We start from the raw sequence: 6,000 nt of genomic DNA on the forward strand, positions 1-6,000 counted from the left end.
ACCTGCCTAGGACCCGCCCCTTACGTCAGCGAGGCGCGTGTGTTCGGCTGTGTAGACCTCCGCAGTCCAGGGTTGGAGCCACCCACGCGTGGCTGCTGAAAGCTAGAAACGTGGCTGGTCGCAGTTGAGGTGCTGTAAAGTGTATATGACTGTACACACCGGATTTCAAGGACTTAGGACGAAAACAACGTAAAATCTCCCATTAATTTGAAAATATTGGTTACATGTTAAAATGATATTTTGAATATATTAGGTAAATAAATTGAATAATTAGCATAACTTTTACGGTAGGGGCGCCTGAGTGGCTCAGTCGGTTAAGTATCTGCCTTGAGCTGGGGTCACGATCCCAGGGCCCCAGGCCCCTTTTCTGGTTCCCTGCCCAGCGGGGAGCCTGCTTTTCCCTCTCCCTCTGTTGCTCCCCGTGTTTGTGCCCTCTCATAAATAAATAAAATCTTTTTTTAAAAATTAACTTCTACTGTTTACTTCTACTTTTTTCTTTTCTTTCTTTCTTTTTTTTTTTTTCTTTTTTACTGTGGCCAAGACGACATAGATAACTGCATGTGAGGCTTACACAGAATTGCAGTTGGACAGCACTGTACCAGATGCTCCTGAGAGCCGCAAGGGATGTTAATATTCCTATTCTACAGATAAAGAAACAGAGGCTTTGGCAAATAAGTGTCTTTTTTAAGTAAAAAAAATGACGTACTAAAACCACTCAGTGAGAAACATTCTCTCCGTGATTAAACTAGCCAGTCTCCTCTAAACCCTCTTAATTACATCTCAACCTCAGCCTATTAAAAACTACAAATTCTCAACACAAATGATTTCATCCACTCTCCTAGCCCTGCATTAAATGACTTAAACAAACAGTAACATAGTTTCTAACAGCTCAAGGCCAAATCCCTAGGATGACCCCAGGTCCCCCCTAAAAGTGTCTGCCTGAGAAAACTCAATGCTGCCAAAAGAATTTACAATTTGTTCTAGCCAACCTGAAAATAGGCCCCTGACCATGCGGTCCATATATACTATGGAGTATTATGCCTCCATCAGAAAGGATGAATACCCAACTTTCAACCCAACTATCAACAGGGACGGGACTGGAAGAGATTATGCTGAGTGAAATAAGTCAAGCAGAGAGAGTCAGTTATCATACGGTTTCACTTACTTGTGGAGCATAAGGAATAACACGGAGGACATGGGAAGATGGAGAGGAGAAGTGAGTTGGGGGAAATTGGAGGGGGAGATGAACCATGAGAGACTGTGGACTCTGAGAAACAAACTGAGGGTTTTGGAGGGGAGTGGGGTGGGAGGTTGGGTGAACCTGGTGGTGGGTATTATGGAGGGCACATATTACATGGAGTGTTGGGTGTGGTCCATAAACAATGAATTCTGGAACACTGAAAAGAAATTTAAAGGATTGGGGGGTGCTACAAAAATAAATAAATAAATAGCCTACAATTGTGAATCCTTCTCCTGTCTCTTGAGATGTGTATGTATGTCCTATAATTCAGTAGTGTCTTTCTGGCCTAAAAGTCATTCCTTTAAAATGTAATCATCAGGAAGAATAAAGCCTCTGTTTCCCAGTGTCTGTGGGAGGGTAGAATCCTAACTTTAATAATTGTCAGCTAACCGTCACAACTGGCCTGTCAACATTTACACTGACCACCCCTCTGTAATTTGTCACTTCTCTGACTCTACTGAGCCCCTGTTCGCCTCCCTTTCTTCTCCCTTTAAAATGCCCAGTCACCTCTGTACAAATTGACATTGAGGTCAGTTTGCATTTGACCCTCTTGCCTATTGCAATAGTATAATACAGATTAAAATCTGTGTTTACCATTGTAACTGGTGTCTAGCTTTGTTTATCTTTCACAGCAGCAGTAATAAACTGAGTCTGATTATGTTGAGTTTTAGATATTGTTTGAGGTTGAGTATGCAAATTAGTCACCTTCTGAACTTCTCATGGTCCCCTAAAATAGAAAATAGAAAAGCAGCACATTAGTCCCAGAAAGGACTTTGGAGATCTATGTGCTTGCTGCTGCTGGAAAAGACACTAGCCAAAACTAATAATAATAGAAGAGGAAGGAGAAGAGGAGTTGTTAATCTCCCAGGAAGAAATTAAGCTTTAATAGGCCAACTAGTTAGTACCTACAGGGAAGAAGAGATGTATTATTTCCCCCAGACACATAGGAACACTACCTCCAAAATTGGCCCCATATGCAAATCAGGTAGGGAAAGACACAGGAAGATAAAGTAAAGGAAATAAAAGAAACAGCAAGATACCAACAAATCCTCCAGTTTTTTAAGATCCCACTGGTGATAGAGAAGGAAGGTTGTTCTTGTAAGTGGACAGTGACCAATCCAGGATATCTACCCTGGGCTGGGAGAGGGGAAAGAGCACATTGGGGCCTTGTTTGGAAGCTTTGGTTGAGCAGTAAATCACAGTTTTTACTAGCTTGTATATTTACTGAGGAGGGGGCAATGTGGGATAGATGTAGAGGAGGTGGGGTAAACTTCTCTCACAGTTACCTCTTTGTGTCACTTGCCCCTGGGTCACAGCTCACATGATTCAGTTCTTGTACTTTCAAAAGAATCAGGTTAACCTCTCTGGGCCTCTGTTACTTCATCTATAAAATTAGGTGATTACGATCTCTAAGGCTTCTTCAGCTCCTAAAATCTCTAGATCTAGCAAAAGAAGCTTAAAATATAAGATAGGGTACGAGTACTAGTACCACATTTACTGATCTACTATTTTTCAAAAATCCAGGCTTGTAGACTAAGCTGATAACAGCAGATTACATTTTTTTAAATTGTTCCTCGGATGTCCTTACTTCCAAATAAATTTTAAAAGCTTGGAATTTTAAAAATATATTTATTCAACAATTGTCTCAGTTTAGGAAAAAAAAATATTTCCCCAAACAAAGAAAAACACATATTCTATATCTTAGTAGCTTGGAAAAGAAAATCCCAACTCGTGTACTTTACTGAAAATTAAAGCCTGCTGCATGCTGCTGAGATTCTGAGGTCTGTGCGGTCCATTTTTACCAATTCATGTAAGATTTCTTAGCAGGTGCTGCTGTCGAGTGGTTTTCAATTTCATATACAGATGGCTCCTTAACATTTGCTCTCAGTATTATTTATTTATTTATTTATTTATTTATTTATTTATTTTTAAAGATTTTATTTATTTGTCATAGAGAGCGAGCGAGAGCGAGCACAGGCAGACAGAGTGGAAGGCAGAGTCAGACGGAGAAGCAGGCTCCCTGCGGAGCAAGGAGCCCGATGTGGGACTCGATCCCAGGACGCTGGGATCATGACCTGAGCCGAAGGCAGCTGCTTAACCAACTGAGCCACCCAGGCGTCCCTATTTATTTATTTTTGTATTCAGGCTATTACAAGGCACACGTTGGCATCTTGGACCATCTCACCACAGACTTTCTTTGTAACTGGTACTATGGAGTCAATGTTTTCATTCCTTTGACAAAAATCAAAGAATGAATGCCTTCAGGAAAGTTCCTTTAGGCAATGGGGAGCAATGGTTATATAATGTCTAGGGTAATCTTTACGTTTGGCCCCTGATTAGATGAGGGGGGGGGGTGCTGGTGGGTGTAGAATTCAAACTTACCTTTTAAAGGTAAGTGGTCCAGGATGGACTCAGTCCTTGGACTTGGGAGAAACTGCATTACTGAACTCAATTTCTACCCTTCCATGTATGAGTGCCTTTGCTTTTTCATTGGGCTGATCCTGAACTTTGAGTTCAGCTATATGACTTATTCTGGCCAATAGAATAAGAAGGAAGTTGTGCTGGACCAGCTCTGAGCCTATACCTCAAAAGGTCTTGTATGTTTCTTTCTTGTGCAGCTGAAATTGCCATGAGGTGTGGGGGAAGGGGAAAAACAACCATGCTTTAGCCAGTCCACTGGTTCTAGGAGAAGGATGAGAGTTACTTGAAACAGAAGAAGCAGCAGAAGAAGGAGAAGCAGAAGCAGAAGCAGAAGCAGAAGCAGAAGAAGAAGAAGAAGAAGAAGAAGAAGAAGAAGAAGGAGAAAAAGAAGAAGAACAAGAAGAATCAGAAGCAGAAGCAGAAACAGAAGAAGCAGTAGAAGAAGCAGAAGAAGAAGCAGAAGCAGAAGAAGCAAAAGCAGAAGCAAAAGCAGGAGAAGCAGAAGCAGGAGATGAAACAGAAGCAGGGCAGAAGCAGGAGAAGAAGCAGAAGCAGGAGAAGCAGAAGAAGAAGCAGAAGCAGGAGAAGCAGAAGAAGAAGCAGAAGAAGCAAAAGCAGAAGCAGAAGCAGGAGAAGCAGAAGCAGGAGAAGAAGCAGAAGCTGGAAAAGCGGGAAGAAGCAGAAGCATAAGCAGGGAAGAAGCAGAAGCAGGAGAAGCAGAAGAAGCAGCAGCAGCAGAAGAAGCAGAAGCAGCAGAAGCAGAAGCAGCAGAAGCAGAAGCAGCAGAAGCAGCAGAAGCAGCAGAAGCAGCAGAAGAAGCAGAAGCAGCAGAAGCATAAGCAGATGAAGAAGAAGGAGAAGAAGAGTTGTTAATGTCCCAGGAAGAAATTAAGCTTAAATAGGCCAACTAGTTAGTACCTACAGGGAAGAAGAGATGTATTATTGCCCACAGACACATAAAAACGCTACCTCCAAAATTGGCCCTATATACAAATCAGGTAGGGAGAGACAGGAAGATAAAGTAGAGATGAAAACAGATGATTATTGTTTTAAGTCACTAAATATTGGGATTGTTTGTTCCACAGTATTTTTGAAGCAACAAATTTCTACTCACAGTCACTCCCTTGGTGATCTAATTTATTTTAACAGCTTGACATTTGTATACTCTGAAGACTTCCAAATTTATATCTCCTACCCAGAACTCACTCATGTACTCTTGGCTGGTATTTCCAGCTGACTATCACTTGGGGGTCTGATAGATGTCACAAACTTACCTTGTCCAAAATGGAATTCCCAATTTCCCTCTGAAACCCACTTCTCTTATAGTCATCCATTTCGGTTCGTGGCAAGGCTATCCTTCCAGTGGTTCAAGGAAAAAACCTTGAATTCTTCTTCACCCTCTTTGTCTCATACCCTTTATACAATCTATCAGCAAATTCTTTTTATTTTAACTTCAACATAGATCCAAATCTGACTACTTCTCATCTTCTCTGCCACCCAAACCCTGGTGCAAGTTACCATCATCTCTTGCATAGATCAGCACAGTAGCTCCTGACCAGACTCCATGGTTTTTGCTTCCCCTCAGTTTACTCTCCCCAGAGCAGCCCAAGTACTCTTTCAAAGTTAACTAAGGAAAGTAATTTATTTGTTGAGAGAACTGGGTCATTTGTCCTGTAAAACTTCCCACATTCTGAATTTTGCTTGGTTGTATCCCCATGGTCCTGGCTGACTTAAATATTACGCACAATACCTGAATCCTCTGTAATTCATATGAAAACACTTGATTGAAGAAAACAGTCACTATTGAAACTGACTAAAACTTTTCACTCACTAAATGGAAAATATCGAGTATGAGGTAAAGAAAAAATATTTGCAAGTCGGATCTTAGAATAAGTCTATAATAAATGTGCTGGAAGCTCTCTTTCTATTCCTATTTTTAAATCTCAGCATTTCTATTCCTGTGTTCATTAAAAACTAGCTCTTTAAGTTAAGGATTGTGTATGTTATTTATCAAAAATTCAGACTCACCTTGAAGAATGATAAAAATGGATTATGAATTTTTAACATTTTTGTCCTCATATACTTTAATAGATATATTTATTTTATTGTCTGTCTGAGATATGAATCAATGATGACTGAGGTATGTTTGCTTTTAATCTTGTTATTTACAATAGCAACCTTGAGTTTAAATGGGCTTATGGCAGCAGAATTCACCTAAATGGGTTCTATTTGAGGTAAGCATTGGACTAAAATAGGAGAATCCCACAAGAAGAGCCTCATTCATGTTTATGGATTCATACAAGCTATTCCTGGTATGAGACTCAAATGAAACCATTTGC

Source organism: Mustela nigripes, chromosome 8, assembly GCF_022355385.1.
Source record: "Mustela nigripes isolate SB6536 chromosome 8, MUSNIG.SB6536, whole genome shotgun sequence".
Classification (NCBI taxonomy): Eukaryota; Metazoa; Chordata; class Mammalia; order Carnivora; family Mustelidae; genus Mustela; species Mustela nigripes.